Genomic DNA, 24,762 nt, shown 5'->3' with positions numbered 1-24,762 from the left:
CGCTGTTCGCTCTGGTTCCCTGGCAAAAACAATGGGGGGGGGGGGGGCATGTTTAACTGGGGGGACGCCCCATCCGCATGAAATTTTGTCATGTTGTACCATCATTTTGTATTTTGGTTTAAGCCAATAAGAATACAATTTGGTCAGCTAAGCTAAATCCCAAATTGCCAGCCCATCATCGTCCGTTCAGTATACAGGTAGATACCTAGCAGGGTGCACCACGAGAAGGTGAGGATTGGACATTAGGTCAGAAGCCCTGGTTGGTTCTCCATATTCCTTTGAAGAGTCTGTGAACTCCATGGAGGATGCTGCAATAATAATAATAATAATAATACTTGAAAACAATAAGTTGTTCTATTTGGATGAATAGTGATCACAAAAAAAGGAAAGAGTAGTTATAATCCTGAACATAAACTTCTTGATTGGTATATAATTTCATGCTGAGTGATGTGGGTAAAATGGGAAATGGAACAATAGAACTTACTTATAGTGCAAATTAGTATACTCGAACAGGAAAGAAGTTGAAGAATTTTAAGTCATTAGAGAGGCTTGCTGATATAAAGAAAAAAAACATGGTTTATGTTGAAGACCAAAACTGCAGAATCAGAAATGAATGCCTGGCAATGAAAAATGTATGGAAATCAGGGGAAAAAAAGAACAAAGCTAATAATAATGTTAATAGCTCTGTTCAGAACATGATCTAGTCATTATTAACACCATATTTCAGCATAGAGAATGTTCTTAAATTTACATAAAAAAGAACATACAAAAAATGAGAACATTGTTATTGTTAATAAAATGATATTTTCAGACCAGTCTTGGATACAATATATATTGTATCCAAAACTTGAAATAGGAAATGATAGCAATTTAGTTTTCAACAGGATAAAAGTGACCATCACATTCTCTAACATCTTTTATTCCCAAAAGAGCAAGCAGAGTTCATGTAGTCCTAACTAAATTTATGAAGACAGGTGGTCAAACCAGCTCCACTTTTCAACCTTCAGTTGTAGTAGCTGTGCTGAAGGATATCAATGAATCAAAGATGTCTAGAGAAAGAGTATACAATAAACAACTGTTGTCATCATGTGACCCTAAATCCTAATAAGTATATTATGTCTAAAATGTGGGTTCTACAGTCACCTTCAGTTGAGAGGTTAAAAATCAGTTTCAGAGAGAAAAAAATCTTACTTGTCCATGACAAAGATTGGCTCACTTGGGAACTAGCTGAAGGAAAACCTAAAAAAAAGCTTCTCTAGTCATTCACATGACTTATCTTATTTTTAATGGTATTAGCAACACCAAATAAACTATTTTATAAAAAAGATGTTTTATTAACTTGCTTATATTTTGCTGAATTTCATATCAGCACCATCAGAGCACAACAAGCATATATATGCGACAGTGAGTATGTGAAACAATACAATTGTAATAGACAAAAGTCCTAATTTGGCACCCTCTAATGTTGTAAAAAAAAAATTATTGCAGCTATGTGGGAGTTGTTCTTAAGATAACAGTCTCCCAAATTTTTAGCAAATTTTAACTGTTATCTTCAGAACAACTCCCACATAGTTGTAATTATAAATATAGTTGTGCCCTCTAATGTTGTAACAACATTAGAGGGCACCAAATTAGGCCTTTAGATCTTTTGTCCATTATAATTGTATTGTTTCACTGTCATGTACTCACTGTCATGTATATATGCTTGTTGTACTCTGATACAAATTCAGCAAAATATGAGCAAGTTAATAAAATATATTTTTTATAAAATAGTTCATTTGGTGTTGTTAATACCATTAAAAATAAGTCATGAATAACTTTCAACACCTAAGCTTATCTGTTAGACTGGTTCCTCTAGTCAACAACTCTAAACGTTTCTATAATGGTCTTTCTTTGGGAAGCATAATGTGGGTGCTATGAAAGCAAATATTCCACAGGTCTATGTGAGCACAGGTATCACATTGGAAAGAAAAATAAATACATAAGTTTGTTTTAAAAAGGAGAAGTACCATATGTCATAACTGGCATTACCGAGGCAAGCAGGGGGATGGGTATGGATGAGATTCTTCTAAGAAATACAATATGTTGTATTTCTTACAGCGCTTCCGTAGCACAATCGGAAGAACGACGGTACATTGCGCCCTTCGATTGGAATAAGCCTAAGTTCGATTCTCATTGCGACGGGAGGAATCTTTATCTGGACGATTTTCAATCGAAGGTGAATTAGCTGATCTCATATGGAGGTAGCAGGGTTTTTTCTCCCAGAAACTTGGGTTTTTCATCCCGCATACAGACAAATCGGCCCTTCAGAACACACACAATTTAGAGACATAGAAAGAATATCAGTTGTGGTGGAGGTGGGCAGTAGATGGAGATGATTCGTAGTAGAGGTTCAGTGTAGTGGTTGTAGGTGTCCTCCCGTGATGAGTCTTCGGACTCCTTGGAGGTGTCAGGAATAATAATAATAGTAATTTCTTATTTACAGTTGCTACTCTTTCCTTGAAATACAATATTTCATTTTGATTCAGGAAAGGTAAGGAGTAGCTGTGGTATTCAACACTAGACACGTGAATGGCAAGCAATGTCAGGTGGAGTGATGCAGGCAAGCATCAGAATAGGAAGTTGGCAGACTTATTATTATTGTTCCGGGAAACTCCAAGGAGTCGACAGACTCATCGAGGGAGGCCCTAACATCATGTCAAGAACAACTATTCAACATTCACACAGTATCTATCATACCTTGCCTTGAACTCATTCATGGTCGTAGCACCCACAACAGACTCTGGAAGCTTATTCCACTCATTTACCACTCTCCAAGTAAAGAACCTAGCTCTAACACCCTTGTCAACCACGCTCTTGCCCAGCTTCCATGCATGGCCCCTAGTCCTCCCAAATTTGTGCTTATGGTACAAATAAGTCTCCAATTGATATTCTGGAAGATTATTGATTTGTAGTGCAAGGTAAGAGAAGTGCAGTGCACTGTTATTAGTAAAACTGTGGACTGGATTCTTGGTCAACTGGATAAGGACATTAGTATATAGATATAGAAGGAATAGCATACATGAAAGAATAGAGCACTGTGGAACTCCAGCACAAATTGCAAACTTTGAGAATAAGATCCATCCACCATAACATATAATGTGCAACCTGAGATAAAGCTGGCAATACAATTGCAGAAGTCAGAAACAGACCATATGATTGAAGACTATTTAACAAACCTTTGTGCCAAACTCAATTAAATTACCTTAGGGATAGAAAATGCAACACTTGAGATTCTCCAAAATTTTCCATGACATTTGTCCAAACATTCAGATAAGCACACAAGAATGTGCTTATCTGAATAGCATGTAGAACACCCACACAGGCTCATTCTCTTTTCTTTGTCATGTGAAGAAATGGATATCAGTTTTTCTGGTGATTTCTTTACATACTCCTTTTAAGGTGCTGAGTTTTAGTAAATGATGACTGGGCACTGTTTTTTTTTCCTTTATTCACTGTAACTGTTGAATATTCATAACACTAGTAATATAATAGTAATAATGGAAACATCACTAGAAATATTTAAACTTCAAAACTTTAAAATGTTTTTTTTTTTTGCTTCCTCAAATACAGCTTTTGTATGAAACAATGCCAGCTTGTTATGTTTTATATTTCTTGTGATGATACATAACTTTTTCCTCACCTAACTTTTTAGCAGTACAAAAGAAAACTTTTACTGTGCCACTTTTGCATCATACATAATAAATCACTTAGTAACAAACACCAAATACATTTCGAATTATGTCTAAGCACCATGCGTAAATATGCCTTGATTGATGGTTTTGTATAGACAAATTTTGGTATTTGTGGCAATGAGATTGGATTTCCAGATATTAGTTAAGCTTTCATGTTTTCTCTTCACTTTGCCAGAGTACTGATGGGTACCAAGGTGATGAAAATCACTTATTTCTTCAAGAATGTGGTCATTTAGCCTAATATTTCATTCTATTCTGTTCTCTAGGACTTTAATTTTACTGCTGTTGACTGCCAACCAGTGCTGCATTTTTACACAAATTATATAGATGGTTTTAAAGGTAGTATGAATGTTAGAGTCAATCAGCACAACATCTGCAAAGTAGACACTGCTTATGTGGGTTTGTTCTGTGGAATCTTTGAGAGGCATTCTATACCCATGTGGGTCTGAATACATAATCAAGAGAAAAACAACAAAAAAGATATAGTGCCAAAGAGTCACCCTGAAGAACTATGGTGGAAATAGGAAAACTCTCAGTCATCTCTCTGTTAACCATTATCATTCTCTTCATGATAATTCTGGTATGGTTCTGATATTGCTTTGATTATTTTTTGAAGTAGTTCCTCCATACTAAGAGTTCATTTTTGTCTTCAGGTATCTAGCTATTTTAAAGTTTTATTCTTAGTGCTTTAGGCTTCCTTTCTTTAGTTCATAGGAAATTAACTATCTGGTACATTTCTCTTGTTTCATGAGTATTTTGATATAGTTCCAATTTCTGATAGATGGCCTGCATACGTCATTTTCTTTGTCATTTCAAATTTCATATATAGTTTATCATTTAGTTCTTTTAGCTGAATGTGTAGATTGTGCATTCTCTGATTCATTCCTGTATTGCTACTTAATGTTGTGTTTCTTTATCAGTTCTTCAGTGTTTTTTTTTTTTTTTTTTGAGAAGATAAAGTCAGGCATTAGGCTTTCATTAGTTGTAGTGCTTCTTCATACTGAGTTTGCATGGTAAGAAGAGTTAGGTCATTCCAGTGATATTTATTTGTTATTTAAAGCACTGAGATAAAGTTTTATGTGTGTACTTATGTACTTATTATTCTATGATTAGACTTTCTCTAAAGTCACCGAGAGACTTCAGAGAAAGATTACCAGATTTATCTGATGATGTATAGATGAAAGTCCATTTTTTTTTTGCAATTTTATGTGACTTCATTCCATTCAAAATCTGTTTTCCCCTGTATTCTTAGATGCAGACTGCATTAAGGTTTGCTGACTCAGCTTTGGTGTAAATCATATGAATGGTTACTTCGTTATTCATATGGGATATATTTTGATGCTTTACAGTCATTTCCATACCTCCTTGGTTTTGGGAAGTGAAGCCTTCTGCTAGAAGAAATGGTAGGGTCACAGATACTCTCTCTCCACTAAAAGTTAGTAGGGCAATTACAAACATTTATGCCCATGGTAGAATTTGAACTTGCAGCCGCTAGGCTAGAGCAGATATGCTAACCACTCAGCAACCAGGCCAGCATAAAGCTTATGTACTATGAGAAAATTATTAATTACAGACAGACCTTCAAATGGAGTCAAGAGATTCACTGCAGGTGAGGGGGGGGGGGTCTCACTCAACCAGCAATATATCTGTCAGACTGTATCTTAAACTCATTAACAGCATAGAGCAACTTGAGGTAATATGGAAGCCATTTTACACCAAAATGGTATTTCGTATTACCAGAAGTTCCTCTACCCCAGCAACACATTCTGATAACTTATCGCTTATGTTTCATGTGGAGGTGGAAGGATGTTCTCCTCCCAGAAACTTCGATTTTTCATACTACACAAGAGCAAATCAGACGAACTGGCCAGAAGAGCACCCAAACACAGTTTATCAATGTAATAACCTGAACTCATAACCTTAGTTGCTTCAGCCATAATTCCAATCCCAACCACATTCCCTATGTAAAATCTTGCTTTACTCCTCACACACTTCACCACATTCATATAACATCCAGTGAAAGCTTCTTGTTTTTCTCCCTCTCACCTTCGATAATACTCTTCCCTAATAACGTAGAAGTCTCTTATCACCTCTTTCTATCTATTCACTTGCTTCTTCAATCTAGATTTCCTAAATTCTCCTCATAATCAATTTTTTTTTTGTCATGATATAGCCTTAGTCTTATCTCTGGGCCCTACAGAGCATCTCATCTGTGAATTCCATATTTAAAATCCTTATTTAGCTGCAATGAACTTCAATTGCTCACCTCTACAGCATACTTAATTTTCCTGAAGAACCAAAACATTAGTAATGTTACTAAAAACTGCCCAAGCTTCACATCATCTGCAAGCAAATGAATGCAACCTCCCTGTAGTCCAGTGACGAGATCAATGACATGCGTGGGTGGTCTGAAAAGTTCTCGGCCTAACAATGAAAAATCAAATTTATAATTTCAAAATTATTTTTATTTTTCAACATAAGCTCCCTTAAGACTAATACATTTATTCCAGCAATGCTTCAGCACCATTACTCCATCCCTGTAGTGGTTCTCAGCAAAATACCCCACTACAGCTGCACTCACCTACTGATTCGAAGAAAAACGCTGACCACTGAGGAAGAGTTTTAGTTTTGGGAAGAGATAGAAGTCAGAGCGAGCCAAATCTGGGAAAAGAATGGTTGTTCCAACAATTCATAGTTCAGATCCCTTAATTTTCCCATTGCCAAAATACCTTTGTGGGCAGGTGAATTGTCCTGATGAAAGATGATTTTTTTCGTCTGCAAACCGGATCTTTTCTCAAGAATTTTTTCGTCTAGTCTGGTTAAAAGATTGGAATAATATTCCCCGGTTATTGTTTTACCCTTTTCAAGATAATTAATAAATAAAATGCCTTTAGCATCCCAAAACACCGATGCCATGACCTTTCCTGCTTTGGAACCAACTTTGTCTTCTTTGGCGCTAAACAACCGGCTTCTGTCCACTGTTTTGGCTGCTGTTTGGATTCTGGTGTGTAATGGTGAATCCAAGTTTCATCCATAGTAATAAATTGATGCACACAATCAGTTTTATTCTTGTTAAAATGCTCCAAGCACTGTTTTCATGCGAGTGCATTTGTGATCTGCTGTGAGCAAGCGTGGCACCCATCTTGCGCAAACCTTTTTCATTTGCAATTCTTCATGCAAAATATATCCTACATGTTCTTTTGAAATGCCTATAGTCTGCCAGCGAGTCAAAGTGCAATTTCATGCACTTTGACTCGCTGGTCATCCAATACCATATCATGCACTTGATAAATGGTTTCTGATGTTGTGTCCCTGTAGTGGTTCTCAGTCAGTGGTTCTCTGCAAAATGTCTTTTTTGGACCTCCTTCACGTGGATCATCTTCAATCCTGGTATGGGCAGGTTTAAACTCGGCAGCCCATTTCTCAATTTCGAAAGCATAGGAGAAGAGTGCCCATAAACATTTATGAACTTAGAATGAATTTCTTTTGGCATTAAACCTTCTTTTACAAAGAATTTTATAATCGCACGATACTCAATTTTATCCATTTCAAAGGATGCAGACAACACTTTTGCTTCAGACAGCTGTATATATAAAAAAAATACTTGATAGAATGACTTGCAATTTCACATCAATGCTTATGATAGATGTACCAACTTAGAAAAAAAAAATCTTACCGATAGTGTTGCCATTTATGGTTGAGGCCAAGAACTTTTTCAGACCACCCACATAAAACATTAATAATCCTAACAATGAATCCTATGGAAATCAACTTGATTTTTTTTATTATGGGGGAGCAGTATCATGGATGATACCACCCTCCCATATACAACTCTCTGATATCAGTTACCAATCTGACCTTTCACTATAATGTAAGGTGATACATTAAGCAAGACCTATCTTTTGAAAATCTTTTCTGGACATTATAAGGAATCCTATGTCTGTCAGTCCAATTTACATTACTAACCAATATTCCCAATCATTTATGCATTTTTTATTATAACAATTATGTAATGATATTTTTTCAGTAGTATGTATTTAGTAACTTTAATTATTATTACAAGAGATCTCCATGGAGTCAGCAGGGGACTCATCGAGGGACACCACATCATTCACATGACATACCTTCTCTTGAATTCATTCTCACTATCTGCACTCACAGCCTCCAATGCAAGCCATTCCAGTCACACACTGCACTATGAGAGAAAAATCTAGCTCTCACTGCTTTCTTGACTGCACTTATTCCCAACTTCCACAAATACCCTCTAGTCCTCTTTCCACTCTCCATAAAATTAAAAATTCCATCTACTGGTATAATTTATGACCCTTTCAGAAGATTCTAGTTTGCTCTATCATATCAAACCTCTTTCTCCTGTTTACCAATGTCTGCAGTCCACAAATTTTCAATCTGTCTGCATAATCTGTATTCCATAATCCAGATATTATCTTCAATGCACTTTCCCCATTATATCTGCATCCCCATGGAACCCCAAGGAGACCAGACCTGCATAATAGTCCACGTGAGGTCTTCATGGTCTTGTAAAGATGCAAAATGACTCTATACCCTTACATGTTAAGGTTCGTTTCAGCATTACAGTTTTATTATACTGGTAGGATTATGTTAGAAAAAACTGACCAGGCTACAGATTATTATTATTATTATTATTATTATAAGATTATTATTATTATTTGTGACAGCTCCAAGGAGTCCATAGACTCATTGCGGGAGGATACCTACTGTACAACTCTCCGTCTCCACCACAACACCGAACCTCTACTACCAATCATCTACATCAATGCCATCTACTACCCACCACCATCAAACTAGTATTTTTTGTCTGTAAATTGCGTGTGTTCTGAAGGGCCGATCTGTCTGTATGCGGAATGAAAAACCTGAGTTTCTGGGAGAAAAAATCCTACTACCTCCATATGAGATCGGCTAACTCACCTTCAATTGAAAAAATCCATATAAAGATCTTGGAGTTTTAGTAGATAGGAAGTTGAAATTCAGTGTCATATAGCAGAGATTACGAATATGGCTCTGAATTTCAACTTCTTATCTACTAAAACTTTAAGATCTGTAGCCTGGTCAGTTTCTTCTAGCATAATTCCACTAATATAATACATCACTGGATGTCTCATTACAACAAGGTGCATAACTTTAAATGTATTAACAGTGAATTGACATTCATGTTCACATGCCCACAATTCCAGCTTATTCAAATCATTCTGCAAGCTGCATGTTAGTTGCATTTCTGATTACCCTACCCAGTTTTGTATCATCAGCAACTGTATTTCTATTATTAAATCCTTCCTAGTGTCATTAATGCATTATTGATTACTATTAAAGTATTATTAAAGATTCAATAACAATGGACCAAGCATTGCTATGTGGTATACACCACTTATCATCTTAAATCTTATAGATTCACATCCCCTGTTACACTACCATTTGATATTGGTCAGTCAGCTACCTCTTATTCAAAGTAGTACTTTATAATCCAATCCCATAACCTCCAATTTATGCAACAGTTTTCTATGCTGAAATCTGTCAAAAGCATTAGTAAATCCAAAAAAAGTTATTCCATGTGAACAATTTGCTTACATCAGTATAAACTATAAGCAAGTTGCTGAAACATGATCTTACATTAGTAAACCCATGCTGTTCATTGTAAAGTATAGATTCTCTGTTAACCATTGCTGTATGCGATCCCTTACCGACTTTTCCAAAATCTTCACTACTCCAGAGATACTGACAGGTTGATAGTTACACATTAGTCTTTTATTTTAAAATTAATATGCAAAAACCATGTAAAAAAATAAAATAAATTTGTCATATTGTTTTATATATATATATATATTTTTTTTTGCCAGTGTTAATTTAAAAATATTGATACTACAAGCCACAGGAATATATCCGTAATACTCCATAATTTCCATAATCTTCATAATACATTAGTCTTTGTACCACCTTTGAGCAATGGAATTATCATACATGACTGAATATAACTTCAATATTATTCAAGTCATATTCAGTTTATGAAACAGTCTTTTGAAGTTCATGAGAAGGGCTCCAGAAGCCAGAGGCAGATGGAATAAATAAGGAAGAGGTGAAGCAGGTTAGCGGTCTGCAGTAGAACTGAAAAGGCATGTTAAGAAGCTGCAGCTCATTTACTAAACCCAAAGGAAAGTAGAGGAATGATGGATGCCAATTCAATGGAGCAGTGTCAACTGAAGTACCTGTAAAAAAGACAGAGCTGAAACAGTCTTTATAAGATAGTGGCTGAAATGAGACATTGAGGGAGGGAACAACTAAACTGCTTTCCTATGGACAGCATGGTGAACTTGTACCGATATTTTAGGTGCACCATATCCATGGATTTGTGGATTTGTGCAGGATTAGCAAAGTAGCATCTTGAGTCAAAATTAATGTAAAGTTTTCTGAAGGCCAAGGAAGCTAAATGAATGTGTTTATGCCAGGAGAGGCTGGAGGAAAATGTCAGTCCAAGAAGATATTTTTTTCTTGTATATCAGCCCCACAGATAACAGGACCAGACCTATGACACACGAGTGCTGTGTGTGTGTGGGGGGGGGGGGGGGTAAGTGGTTAGATAAAAGAGAGGAATTCATTGATGTGCTTTTCGAAAACCCAAAAACTAAAACTTATTGTGATTAATTTTAACAGTATGGATAAGAACAGAACAGAGACTGATAAGAAAATAACTATTTATTAACTTATTACTGATATTTCGCTGGTATTCTATCCAGCATCTTCACAGCACAAAAACAGTTTGTTACAGTATGCAAAACGATAACAATCCAGTATAACAATGGGATTAGTCTGAACAATTGTAATGTACAACACAAAGACTAAAGTCCTAATTAGGTGCCATCTATGTTGAAAAAAAAAAACAAACAGAGAGAGAGAAAGCAGGTATTAATTAGGTCTTAAGATGACTGTCTCCCAAATCTTTGGAAAATTTATACAGCCATACTTGTTGAGGTTTGGAGTATGTTTCAAGACTTCTGTTGATTCCAAGGACAATCTTGCTGACTTATAACAACTTCTGTGTAGTACGTTTGTTTTTTTCCAATTGATCCTGTGTGCAGGGGTATCCAAGGCATGGTCTGCTAGACCTGACTTGCTATAGCACTAATGCCAGATATATTTTTTTATGTTCACCGAGGCAGATTTCCACAGTTCTTCCTGTGGACATCTGCTAAGATGTCCATAGTAGGCTTCATCACATGAACAGGACACTTCATAGATTCCTGGATGTGATAAAGAAGAGATTCTGCCCTTGGGTGAACAGATGAGAGTTGCCAATTTGCACTCTAGATATCTTATCAGATGTGCCTTGAATGTATGGGATGGTGACAGTTTTGCTGTAGTCTTCTGTGGTAGACAGTGAGGGGGGATTTCTTGGGAGCATTTAGTATTTTTCTATCTTATGGGAATTACAGCCATTGGCTAAGAAGGTGTGACATAAGTGAAGTCAGAGCATTGTCATTGGAACAAATTGCTCTAGCTCTGTGGGATAGTGTTTTTAGGATACCATATTGTTGAGATGAGTCATGGTGTGATTGTTTGTGCAAATATCTCCCTGTATGCATGGGTTTTCTATAAACTGCAAATGATAAGGAACCATCTGGAAGACGTGTAATTAGTGTATCCAGGAAGGACAGACAGTCATTAGCTTCTAGTTCCATTGTAAAGTGAATTTTTAGGGCGTTGGCTATTTAAATGCACTATGAATGTATCCAATGTGTCTTGGTCACGTGGCCAGATAGCCAGCACATCATCAACATAGTGTAGCCAAAGCATTGGTTTGAGAGTGGCTGTATTGATAGCTAGCTTTTTCAAGTGTTCTATGTAGAAGATGGCTAAGGGGGGAGAAAGGGGGATCGAGCCTACCATGAACATTAACATAAAAAATACTTCCGGCACTATGGCAAGTTGGGTCTAGCACACCATGACTTGGGTACCCCTGAACACAGGATCAATTGGAAAAAAACAAAACTACTACACAGAAGTTGTTATAAGTCAGAGAGATTGTTCTTGGAATCGACAGAAGTCCTGAAACCAGTGGTGTAGCTAGAGCTTTTGCTGCCCGGGGTGGTCCCTGAGTTTGCCGCCCTCTCAATACACATCAAAAATACTACAAAAGTCAAAATGATGTATAGGGAAATAAATTAAAACTCTATTTGAAGTAAAACTTTAATTTCAACATTCTAAAGTATTATTTTTCTTGCTTTTCTGTTAGCAAAATCGATAACATTAGCGAAGTCTATTTCATAGTAAGGTAGGTAATTTTTAATAAATTTTAATTTAGATAAACTTCTCTCACAACTAGCAACGCGTACAGCAATTATGAGGAAAATTTGCAGTAGTATTACAATACTTGGAAATGAGTTCTCAAGCCTGTATTTTAGAATTAACTACAAAAGTTCAAAAAGGTTCAAAGTGCAGCCTGGAACAGACCACCCCCTCAGCCCCCCCTCTAGCTATGCCTCTGCCTGAAACATACTCCAATTCTCAACAAGTATGGCTGTATAAATTTGCCAAAGATTTGGAAGAAGTCATCTTAAAACCTAATTAATACCTGCTTTCTCTATGTGTGTGTGTGTTTCCCCAACATAGATGGTGCCTAATTAGGACTTTAGTCTTTGTATTGTACGTTACAACTGTTCAAATCAGTGCCATTGTTATATCGGATTGTTATTGTTTTGCATACTGTAACAAACTATTTTTGTGCTCTGAAGATGTTGGATAGAATAACAGCAAAATATCAGCAACAAATTAATAAATAGTTATTTTCTTATCAGTCAGTGTTCTCATCCATACTGTTAAAATTAATCAACACATAAACCTTTCTACATGAAAGCTAAAACTGTTCTAAAGAGCAAAGATGTATGAAATGAAAGCAGAGGATAAGAAGTTGATTTGATGAGTTTGATGAGTAAACTGTATATGAGTATTTGCATACAGAGTACAGAAAAGTGGAGGGATGGTAGCAGCCAGTTCAGAGGAGCAGTGCTCATGAAAATACCTACAAAAGAGACATGACATAATGCAGCAACAGAGCAACATTGGGAAAGTGACTGAAGGAAGCCAGTTAGAGAGGAGAGGGTCATTATTATTATTATTATTATTTCGTGACACCTCCAAGGAGTCCAAAGAATCAAGAAAGGGCACCTACTCTACAACTCTCAGTCTTTACCACTTCCATCCATCTTCATCATCTACTGCCCACCACCACTAGTATTTTTTGTCTGTGAACTGTGTGTGTCCTGAAGGCTGATTTGTCCTGTATGTGGGATTAAAAACCAGAGTTTGCGGGAGGGTGAGAAGCCCTGCTAATTAAGTGAATTGTTTGCTTCTGAATAGGATCAAGAATTCTGAGGGAGGTCTTAGGTGCACCACCTCAAAAGTGGGAGCAGTATTCTTAATGTCAGGCAGATTTGAATTTATAAAATGTCAGATGGTGAGCAGGAGAGAAGTACTGTTTGGAATGACATGTTTGCAGAAGCTATGGACCTGATATGCTTATGTCAGAATATGTCAGATATGAAATTTAACTCAAGAAGAGAAAATTATCCTGGTTGGCAAGCAAACCATTATCAAAAGTGAGGCATAGTCAATCATCCTGGAGAAGGGACAGGATTTCATTTTGGTGGCATTAAAATTCACCAGGTTATCCTCATCTCATTTGAGAATGGGGATCAGCATTAGTGGCACTGGTTAGAGAAAAATCTTGAAGTGTTAATTACTTGAGCACTACAAGATTTTGAAAATGAAACTGAGAAGTGGAGAGTACTGTCATCAACAAAGATATGCATAGGAGTGGATATCGGGGAGAAAACATCATTAATGTGTAGGAGGAAGAGTAGGTAACAGCACAGTCTGGCATTGTGACCTTCTTACCAAACTAACATCTTATAGTTTGGTAAGAGGGTCACAATGTCAGACTCGATCAAACACCTTGAAAATACAAAGAGCAATCACTTGAGTTTCTCTAAACTTTTCCATGAAGTGGTGCACCAAAGGTGAGCGAGGTTGGCAAGGAAATCTGTTGTGGAATGGGAGTCACAGAATCCATATCGATGATCAGTAACTGGTGGGTATCTATGTAGCGAAGCAATTGGCTATTCACAACCTTTTCCATAATTTTTGAGAGTAATGAGATCAGAGCAATAATGAGATAGTTTCATGCTTGATTTTCTCACCTTTTAGAAATAGAATGAACAAAAGCCTATTTCCAGCTGTTGGGTAGATACCAGATGAGAACGATAGCCTAAAGAGACAATGCAGGGCAGGTGAGTTCTGGAGTACAAGCTTTCGGTACAATATCAGACTTATTGGTATCAAGGCTGCTGAAAATTCTTCTGATGTCCTTCTGGCAAAGTTTCAGAGAAGGTATACTGTGGACAGTGTGAGAATGGTAGGAAGAGTGCCTACACCAGCACCTCTTCTGTAGACATGAGTCATACGAGAAGGCAAAGCTGACACTGATAAAGAACAGCAGCGCGCGTGTGTGTGTGTGTTTATATATATATATATATATATATATATATATAAAGAGCAGCAGGCCTGGTTGGCTGAGTGGTTAATGTATCCACTCTCCATCATAGTGGATAGCACATCTGTGGGTCCGAATCCCACCGTGGGCATGGATGTTTGTGATTGTCTGTGAAAATACTAGTGGTGGTGGGCAGTAGATGGCATTGGTGTAATTGATAGTAGCTGCGGTTCATTGGTTGGTGAATTGAGTGGTGGAAACAGAGTTGTAGTAGGTGCCCTCTCTCTCTCTCTCGATGAGTCTTTGGACTCATTGGACGTGTCACATAATAATAATAATATTGTGCAGCATCTGTCCGCTAGTGGCCTCCCTTACTACAGTCAAATTAGCAGAACAGCTATCAATAGCATTACAGCCTCTCAGGTCTGGCAAATCATGCTTGGAAGTGAAAGTATGATCAATCTGGAAAATATGCTCAAAAAAACAATAGCAATAAATAAATAAATAAGGAGGTTCACCTGAATTCACTGAAGTAAATATAAGTATCTTCCTTAAATCTGCCTATGCCTTAAAAAACTACACTAAATTCAATAAACTGGAATCATAAAAATGCTTTACAGGACTTAGGAAGTTTCAGACATTCACTTTTACTGCAGACAGCCATCATGGTTGCATATAACAAACTACATGGAGAAAAGCATGATACGTAGAGAAACTGGTAGAAAAAAGTTTTTCCCCAGTTTTGATAAAAAAAAAAAGCAACATTTGTTTGTTGGAAACTCTCGTAACTAAGCACAGCCAATCATGTTCACCAGGCGGCTCATTTTAAGAACTTCAGGCTTTGTTTTGTTTCTATACTTCAATTTTGCATGTTCACATGTTCGCTTAGTGCTTGCATGGAGGTATCCATGACCATGTGTTATTCCCTGTAGGTGTCAATACGAGATTAGACAGAAATAGAGTATCATAATTAAATTATTTCCTATATTATGTCAGTTACATTGCTAACTCCTTTCTAAATAAAATATCAGTGTAAGTGATTCAGGGTATAATAGAGACCTCAGAAGATAAATGTTTCTGAATTTTACTTCAAAACAACTTAGTACAAAAACAGAATTATATGAAAGGAAGTTCAATTTACAGAGACACACATGTAAAAAATAGACTACTATAACTTAGCTGGTTTGGTTAGAAAGAGATGGGTTTGAATCCCAAATCATGAGAAATGTTTATAACAGCTTTACAAATACAAGTGAGTTACTCAGTCTCATACATGGGTGTTTTGTACCTTCTAGAAATATTTTTTTCCTCCATAGAATAGAAGAACCAGCAAAAGGATGGAAACAAGTGAGGTGTATAGCAGTTTATACAAAAAGTATAGCACAGAGCATATTAAGTTTACATTAAGTTTTTATATAGCCAGGTATGTTATCTGGCTATGAGACACAATCAGCCTAATAGTAAGCCTAATCTTCCTCTTGGATACAGTGCTCATTTTTCTTTTAGAAACATCAAACATTCAGAAAAATTTGAGCACTACAATATAAGATCAGTATATCTAATATATTTTGTGTATATTTATATTTAACAGGAAAGCACTCTAACTCGATGTACAGTACATAGCAGCATTATTTATAGCTTAAAAAAAAAAAGACTGCCTTTCATTACTTATTTTAAAAAAATTTTCCCAACAACAAAGGGCTGTCACCTACAGCACTAAGAATAAGCTAAAGATTAAATAATCTGAAAATGCTGTTCTAGACACTTCACACCTTCTGCAACTGGCAGGATTAGTGGTCACAAACTAGGTAATAAAAACTGTTTACCACTAAAGGCTAAACATCAATACTACAGTTGGATTTGAACCCACTGCCTCTTGGTTGTAGAGGAGATACATCCACTCAGCCAACTGAGTAAATCTTGTGACATTGAGAAGTGAACAGAGTACTAAAGTAAAATAAAAGTATAAACTGTACGGATATATTCTTAACATGCTGTAAGTATTATTATTATTATTATCTGTTACACTTCCAGGGAGTTCAAAGACTCATCGAGGGAGGGCACCTACTCCACAACTCTCTGACTCTGCCAACTACAACCAAAAGCAAATACTATCAACTGCATCTACCACCCACCACCAGTATTTTCATAGACAATTACAAACATCCATGCTCACGATGGGATTAATGTGAATTCATTTCAAGTATGGCAGATTTTCTCTGTCACAGAGGCTAAGCTCAGTTTTATATATTTTAAATGTAAGGAAAATGAATATTTAAAGAGCAAGCAGAAACAGTTCAGGATTCTAGAGATTGATAAAGAGTTATAAATCTATGAGTGTAATGAGCAATGAAATTATGGCAAATGAGAGTCTCCAGAGAATCACAAAGTCTACAGATAGTGATGTGTTTCTGATCATTTGAGTAAATGGTGACTCACTTCATAGAAAAGCTTGTAAAAATGTGTATGAAGAAGATTCTCTGCAGCTAAAAATCGTGGAATGTATATCATAAATAAAATAACTCGCAGACATGTGAAACAGTTGATAGCTGAAGTTTTCGCAACTGCTAAGCTTTTTTTTTTTTTATATAAAAAACTGGGATTTAGTACGATTTAAGATACCAATCGAATTCCCATGTTTCAAGGTAACAGACAAAATGCAAGTGGTAAAATAAATAAACAAATAAATAATATAGAAAAACAGAATTATTTATGATAAAACACTGGATGGATTGTGCTCTGCTTTCATAAAATATATAACAAAAATCTGTATACAAACTGAAAACTATAAACCAAAATATATTAAAAAAACATGTTATAATTGTTTTTCATTCATCTTTTTAGAAGTGAAAACATAGTATACTGTACTATAAGTTATTCTCATGACTTCAATTCACATCATTGTATTTGTCCTGCCTCTTTTGTTTGCTTATTTCAGTTTGAATTAACTTTATTAATTTTTCTCCTCTAAACATTAACCATTATTTAGGTTTCTGGATAATATTTTATTTGGTCATCATTTGGTTCAAATCAACAGGTAAAATTCCGCATCCATCCAAGAATAAATTCTCCAATGCATCTACATTGCCATAAATCACTCTGAACTTAATAATACCTATATATTTCATTAACTTCGTGCAATGAGTTATCTGTTATTTATTATCTGATAATAGCTATAATTTTCAGTTACCAAATAAATTTAAAACTGGATGCAGGTGAAAGCTACAGCTTTGAAATATGACAAAAATAATATGGGAAAAAAAAAAAAAGTACATATGTGTGTGTGTGATACCTTATTCACATACAATTCAGAGTCGAGTCCATATAAAAATATCTTACTATATATTGTTATTTAATCTGTGAAGAATTACAATGTTATGTATGCTGTAAATCAAAATACACTTATATAAATACAATATCTATATTCTACTGGAATTGCTGCAGATCCTGTTGCACAATTCTTAAATGATATCGCAATAACTAAGTGCCGTATCCTTAAATTCATAAACGCACGTTTCAGTAATTTATTATTTCGAAATAATATCTATACTAGCAAATAATTAATTTATTTCAAAAATTTCAGTAATCAGGAACTTAATAAAAATAAATAACTTACTTAATTTTTTTTTTCTGAAAATTTCTGGCGGAATGAATCAGGAATGAGACATGCTTCATCGGATTCCTAGCTGAAGGGAAATATAAAAACTATGACGGAATGACACGTTTTTGACTCCAAGGAAATCAAAAGAGCAACATCCGAGGATGACATTCATCGTTGCGTGAAATAAGGCAAGCAGGTAGCTTCTTTCATTCACTAATGAAAATAGTGTTCCTTTACTGTTTAAATGCAAAATTATTAAATCCACGTGTAAATTACATGCATATATATCTTTTGTTGGCTGTTTTTATAATTAAATGAAGTGACTTAATGATTATGGAAGCTCTTCGAGGAGCGAGATGGGCATCATCCCTATCTCTCTAGCACTTCAGGTACCCGAATCCACTGTAAGGAAGGTCGTAGGAATAAATAGTTTCATATTGATGCGAAAGCTGATATTTTTCTATGCTAATAATGCACTTATAGCGCCACCACATTAAGCGGCAGTTCTGTTTTCTTTTCGACTGTTGCAAGTTAAAGGATGATTTTATTAACCTGTATCGATGTGAAAAGTAATTTTCCCCATGTTTAGTTCATTTCATTACATATTTTAAATTTATTTTTAAATACTAAAAGTGAATTCACTATGGTCAAGGGACTCATCCTCAATGTTTCGATTGAAAAAAATAGCAACTGGAATTATCACATTTCAGATTACAAGACATGAAAAGTAGTTGACATGTAAATTCTAGATATTAAAAGTGCAATAGCTAAATTAAAATATGTTAATTACTTTAATGTAATTTTGTGTTTTAACAGCATTCTCTCAGGTGATACTTATTAAAGAAAGAATTTCACTCCTAATATTTTAATTTGCTATTTGAATTTACAATAAACTCAGGTTATTTAGCATGCCAAAATGAGATTGGAACAAGTGGGTTCCTATCTTATCTGTTCTAGCGAATTGTTTTATGCAATATTCGAACACGCATGTTCTTTCTTTACTCATTCCTCTCCTCATTGTGAATGCCTTATATTTTATCGCCTATTTGAAACTTTATTGACGGATCTGTATACCTTCTTCATAAGATCAATTCCAGCTAATACAAATTCAGCTTTTACTCTTAGACTCTAATATCAGTTGCTTCTCCTTCTTATACCCCTTCTTGAAAACTAAGGCAGTTAGAAAATAATGTTACTTTTACGTGTACAGAAAGAAAACGAAATAACAACAACAATAATAATAAGGATGACTCTTGAATAGTGGTTCTCATCAACCAAGCAAAAATACTGTTGCAATGATCATTCATCGAATACATGAATTATGTTTCAGTAATAACTTTGATTTTGATAAGTTTGATTTCTCAGCGCTAGGTCGCCAGACGAAAGACCTAAGTTCAATTTTAGTCTATGACTAGAAAAATTATTTTAATTCGTCTGAAAGAACACGTCTTATATTAAATACCATTAACCTGAACAATCTGGAGTTACAAAGCATGCTATCGACACAAAACAGTTTATTAGAACAAGACAAGAGTCCTTCATAAAAGGGGTCTCCTCAAAGAACGTCTTTATAAAGAAAAGTGTGAAACTTTAATTCAATGTCCTAACTTGAACAGATCCGACGATCTACGTCTGTCCCCTTTATGGTAGATAGTACTTTTTAAATCTGCTAATCTTTCCTAATTTTACATATATGCTGTGTGGTGGTGATGGGGTCTATTCTTTTTTTAAATAAGTTAGGTAATTATCGACCTTATTCAGTTATCTTACATTAGCTACTCAGGTGACACTTTTTAAGATTGTTTGTTATTGTTTAATTTTCGTTCTGTGATCCTGTACTGGCGATGACACTTGGGTCAAATCCTACATTAATAAACTTTTTTTTACATGAGTTTTTATCCGATTTTATATTTCTTTTAATTATGCCAATTCACAGTATTTCATTACTGAAACAAATTTCTAAGCTTTTCTTTCAGATAGTCGATCTCTGACAAGCGCAAGCTTTTCTACCAAGAAACTCGGGTATTTCGTCCCATAAACGCAAGAAAATTGGCCGTAGAAATCACACTATTTCAAACAATAACATAATGTGTTGGGGTTAGGAGCCACGAGATTTCAATACTTGTTTGCCACTTCATGCCACAAAGAATTTGTGGGTTCAAATTCTATGTAGCATGAAGTTTTGCGAATGGCCGTAGGTGATACATGAACTCCACAGCCACCCTGCTTCTTATCAACAAACAACTGGACTCTTATTTGTGAAATGTCCACTTAATATGATAAGGTCACACATTTCAATTTTCTAGGACTTTTAATTATATCAGATTTTGTGAATCTTTTTCCTGCCATTCTTGTTTAAACGTAAATAATGCTCTATTCTTGAAAATCAAGCAGGGTGATCAAATATACATGGAAGTTTTCAGGAATAAAATTAAAGCACTTTTATATATAGAAGCTACTTTAAGATACTTCTTCGAATATTATCCTCTTGAATGTAGGATGATATTTTGAAGTATCATGCTACATTCGTTCTGTTTCAGTAATTCTTCCATTATTCAATTCATTTCTGGTAGGCTTCTTTTTCTGTGTTATTCCTGCCATACATGTCTGAGACTTCTTGAAGTAGTTTCCTCATCAGGAAGCTTTCAGCATATGGAAGAATGTTGAAGAAGCTTCAATAAAACCTTATAGAACTGAGGGTTATATGGCATAGTATATTTTTAATGTGCTGGAAAATTATTCGTGAGATTTACCCGGAACTTTATCATAAAGGCTTTGAGAAAAGTCCTTTACTAATCTTATATTACCTAATATTATATTATATTATATTATATAATCTTATATTATATAATCTCATATCTGGCCTTCAGAAAGATTTCTTTATGTATCACACTCTGCATAAAAATTTTTAAGCAATGTCCTAACATTTGATTGGACATGTGCCATGAATAAACTCAATCTTTTTCTCCAGATAGAAAATACTTGCACGATTCATCCCATAATCAGAATAATTAATTCCCTGATCGAAAACAATATGCAGTTGCTTACACGTACATCAGTACTGGCGATTATTTTTGATTATCTTTATCTTAAAATTATGGAAATTTCCGACACAATTCCTGAGTGTACTGCCAACTTCAATCTATGCAGAACACAAACTACAAATTACATTGGTAGCTCAGTAATGCCAATTCTTACCATTTAGTGATTCATGTTTCGTTAGTGATGACCTTTCGAAGTAAAGGATCTACATACCATTGGCAATAAAGAATAAAAAAATAAATAAATCTTCTAACATCTTTTGTTTCCCAAACGTAGTGGACAAAGCTATTTTATCCCAAACCTTTTGAAGTCAGGTATACAGATAGCTTCCCTCCTTCACGTCTTTACTGATAATGAGCTCCAGTAGCTATTAGTCAATGCTACCAGAGGGAAAGAAGACTCTTCCCGAGAAAGTACGACAAACAACTGCCGCCATACGTTAAAGATACCAAGCAATTTTATAAAATTGGTTTTAATCCTTTTCCCAAGTAAGCAGGTTAATCACGCAAACAAGCAAACAAGCAGGTTAATCACGTTTGCACCTGAAGTGTTTTCAGGTCTGAGGCAACTAGTGGTAAAGGTAAGCTCTGATCACTTTCCTTAGTATCTCCCATAATGCAAAGCACATCTCCTTGCGGACATGTATGATGCTATGCATTAAGGGAAGGGCCACTACCAGATCGGTTTCGACTTTTATTGAGGTCTCATCAGTGGGAGCCAGACCCTGAGATGCCAATGTTGAAGTAGCAGAACGTATACATTTTATCTCTACAAGTTGACACAAGATGTTTTCGCCTTATTAAATAACAATCTCAGGATGAGAGAAAGATGTAGAAAGTATTTTACCTTGGGTATACTACACGCTAAAGATACGAAGCAATTTTATAAACTTGGTTTTAATCCTTTTTCCCAAGTAAGCAAACAAGCAGCTAAGTCAAGTTTGCGCCTGAAGCAACTCGTAGTGGAGTAATCTCTGATCACTTTCCTTAGTATTTCCGTAATGCAAAGCACATCTCCTTGCGGACATGTCTTGCTCCCACTGTTGAGACCTCAATAAAGGTCGTAACCAGTCTGGGTTGTGGCCCTTCCCTTAATGCATAGCATCATACATGCCCGCAAGGAAATATGCTTTGCATTATGGAAGATACTAAGGAAAGTAATCAGAGATTGCCTTTACCACGAGTTGCCTCAGACCTCAAAATAATCCAGGCTCAAACTTGAGTTAACTGCTTGTTTGCTTACTTGGGAAAACTTATTAAAACCAAGTTTATAAAATTGCTTGGTATCTTTAATGTATAGTATATCCAAGGTAGAAAACTTTCTACATCTTTCTCTCATCCTGAGATTGTTATTTAATAAGATCAAAACACCTTGTGTCAACTTGTATATATAAAATTTATGTTCTGCATTACTTCAACATTGGCATCTCAGGGTCTGACTCCCACTGATGAGACCTCAATAAAAGTCGAAACCAATATAGGTAGTGGCCCTTCCCTTAATGCATAGCATCATATATGTCTGCAAGGATATGTGCTTTGCATTATGGGAGATACTAAAGAAAGTGATCAGAGCTTATCTTTACCACGAGTTGCCTCAGACCTGAAAATACTTTAGGCGCAAACGTGACTTACCTGATTTTTTGCTTACTTGGGAAAAAGGATTAAAACCAATTTTATAAAATTGCTTGGTATCTTTAACGTATGGTATACCCAAGGTAAAAAAAAAAAAAACTCATAACATGCGTATAATTATTTGTAATTGTGATATTCTACGGTCAAGTTTTTTTTATTTTTTTTTTAAGATGCAGGGTTAAGAACGCTACAGATCCACGCCAAAGATCGACAAACACAAGAAGTCAAAGAAAAAGCTTAGAAATGGTTCCTCTACTCACAGTTTAGAATTAACTAATAATATTCTTTCATAAGGAGGCCTAGAGCTAAGGATGCAGATGTCATTTTCACAGAGCAATACCAGAATATTACACAATGCATATCATAAAGGCAGTGGCGTCTTAACACGTTTGAGCGCCCCTGGGGTAAAAAAGTTGGCACCTTAATTACATTGGATTGAGCAATAATTAAATAATACATATAATTAATTGCATGTATTATTTAATACATGTATGGATCGATCGAGCCCATGGGTTATAGCCCATTTAGCCAAATAGATAAGGAGGCCCTGCAAATAGATACGGGCACCACATGCGCAGATTCCAGTACAGATATTTCTAATTCTACCTCCACTCCCCTTATAAAGAATTCAGCTGAGAATTTTAGCGTCTCATTTTGTAATTTGTATAAAAAGTTGTAACCCACTCAAGAAATACAGTATATTTTATACTTCAACCAACTAGATTAGCTTATTTATACAGCCTCACCAGAAGAATAAACCATTACGGATCTCTTCTAGTCGCCAACTAGAAAACATTTTCCATGATTTTTTATAGATGTTCTCAAATCGGGAACTCTTCGACATAGGAAAGTAGATATTTTCTTAGCAGAACAATTAGGTTTACAATACTGCAGTTCAGAATAGTCGACCGCAGACCTGGTACTAGTGCATAGGGTTAATGAGAAAAATTTAAGTGAAAAAAGCATGGAATGGTAGTAACTAGTTGCCTTAATTTTGTCAACAGTAAATCAAGAAATCATTAAAAAAATGAAATCAGCTAACTCCTTTTATTCCCCTATAGGGAGTAGGCAAATCCGCTTTAGCCTGTCTAACTTTTGGAGATTGAGGGAGAAGTTCAGTCTCCACCTATAATCAATCACAGATAGCTAGCCCAAGACAATCACTAATAATACTCTGCATCCGGTGATAAGAAGGGGCTGACAAGTGTCGCCATCTCGTTGTTCCTAATCCTAACGCCATGTTTACTGTCTGAAAATAGTATGGGTTTTACAGTTGCTTTTCTTGCGTTTAAGAGACAAAAAAACTCAAGTTTCTAGAAAAAAGCCGTTTTCACATGCCAGAGAGCGACTAAAAAACTTTTACTGAAAAAAGCTTAGTAAAAGTTCTTCAAGTCGGCGACTAGAATTGTACTTATGAGGCGTTTTCTGCGAGTGGCCTAGCGCTATGGTCAGCACACGCCACTTCCAATGGAAAAAAACAAAAAACAGTTGGGTTTATAAATGCGAAATAAAGTAAATATTTGTCACGCTTTCGTGAAGTCTTCACATCATCGATAACCACAATCTGAATTACCAGTGATGACAGAGGATGGAGTTTGTCTGCATACTGATACCCAAAATTTAGTTGCAAGGAAGATATACAGTTCTTTCTCTTGGGAATGAAAGATTTAATTGTAGGAAATTACATCTGGGGAGAGTGCAAAGTACATACTGCTCTTTCAAAATTGAGGAGCATGCCTTTGTTTTTAACTTTGAACGTTTATCTTCTAGGAAACTACTTTCAGTCTAAGAGAAGCATTATCAAGTCACTAATGACACTGGCTGATAAAAAATATCCAAATGCCTCTATACCCCAACTCTTACTCTAATATGAAAGACATTAATATGGAGTTGGTACACCCTTTGCTATAACAACCTTCAATATTTTACGAAGGCTTTTCAATAAATATTTTAGAATGTTCCATTCTCCCAGAGAGTATTAGTGAGCTTTCAGTCAACATTCTAATTCTTCTGATAGGTGGTGGATGGAGAATTGATATCAAGGCTTTGTGCAGACCAGTGAAGTTCAATCCATACAGATACAAATCTCGTTTTGTGGACGGAGGCATTGTCCTGTTTGTGGAGGAACGGGTCTTCGCCGAACAATTGCCTAATGTTGGAAGCACAGAACTGTCTAGAAAGTCATTATAGGCTGCTTCATTAAGATTACCAGTTACTGGAGCTCAGTAGCGCACT

At 35.6% G+C, this 24,762-nt stretch overlaps 1 protein-coding gene across 1 annotated transcript in view; it reads right to left on the bottom strand.

Annotated features, from left to right (window-relative positions):
* LOC150102978 (uncharacterized) overlaps window positions 1–18,119 on the bottom strand; it is a 215,204-nt gene extending 197,085 nt beyond the window's left edge. Inside the window, exon 1 of the mRNA XM_090398032.1 lies at window positions 17,870–18,119. The gene's annotated coding sequence lies outside the window, so the exon portion shown is untranslated. The remainder of the gene's footprint in view (window positions 1–17,869) is intronic.
* Between the last annotated feature and the right edge of the window lie 6,643 nt (window positions 18,120–24,762).

The sequence above is a fragment of the Typopeltis vanoorti genome, chromosome 9 (genome assembly GCF_054136105.1).
Source record: "Typopeltis vanoorti isolate ZY-2024b chromosome 9, IOZ_Tvanoo_1.0, whole genome shotgun sequence".
Classification (NCBI taxonomy): Eukaryota; Metazoa; Arthropoda; class Arachnida; order Uropygi; family Thelyphonidae; genus Typopeltis; species Typopeltis vanoorti.
The sequence above is the reverse complement of the archived record's forward strand: the minus strand, read 5'-3'. Positions and strand labels throughout refer to the sequence as shown.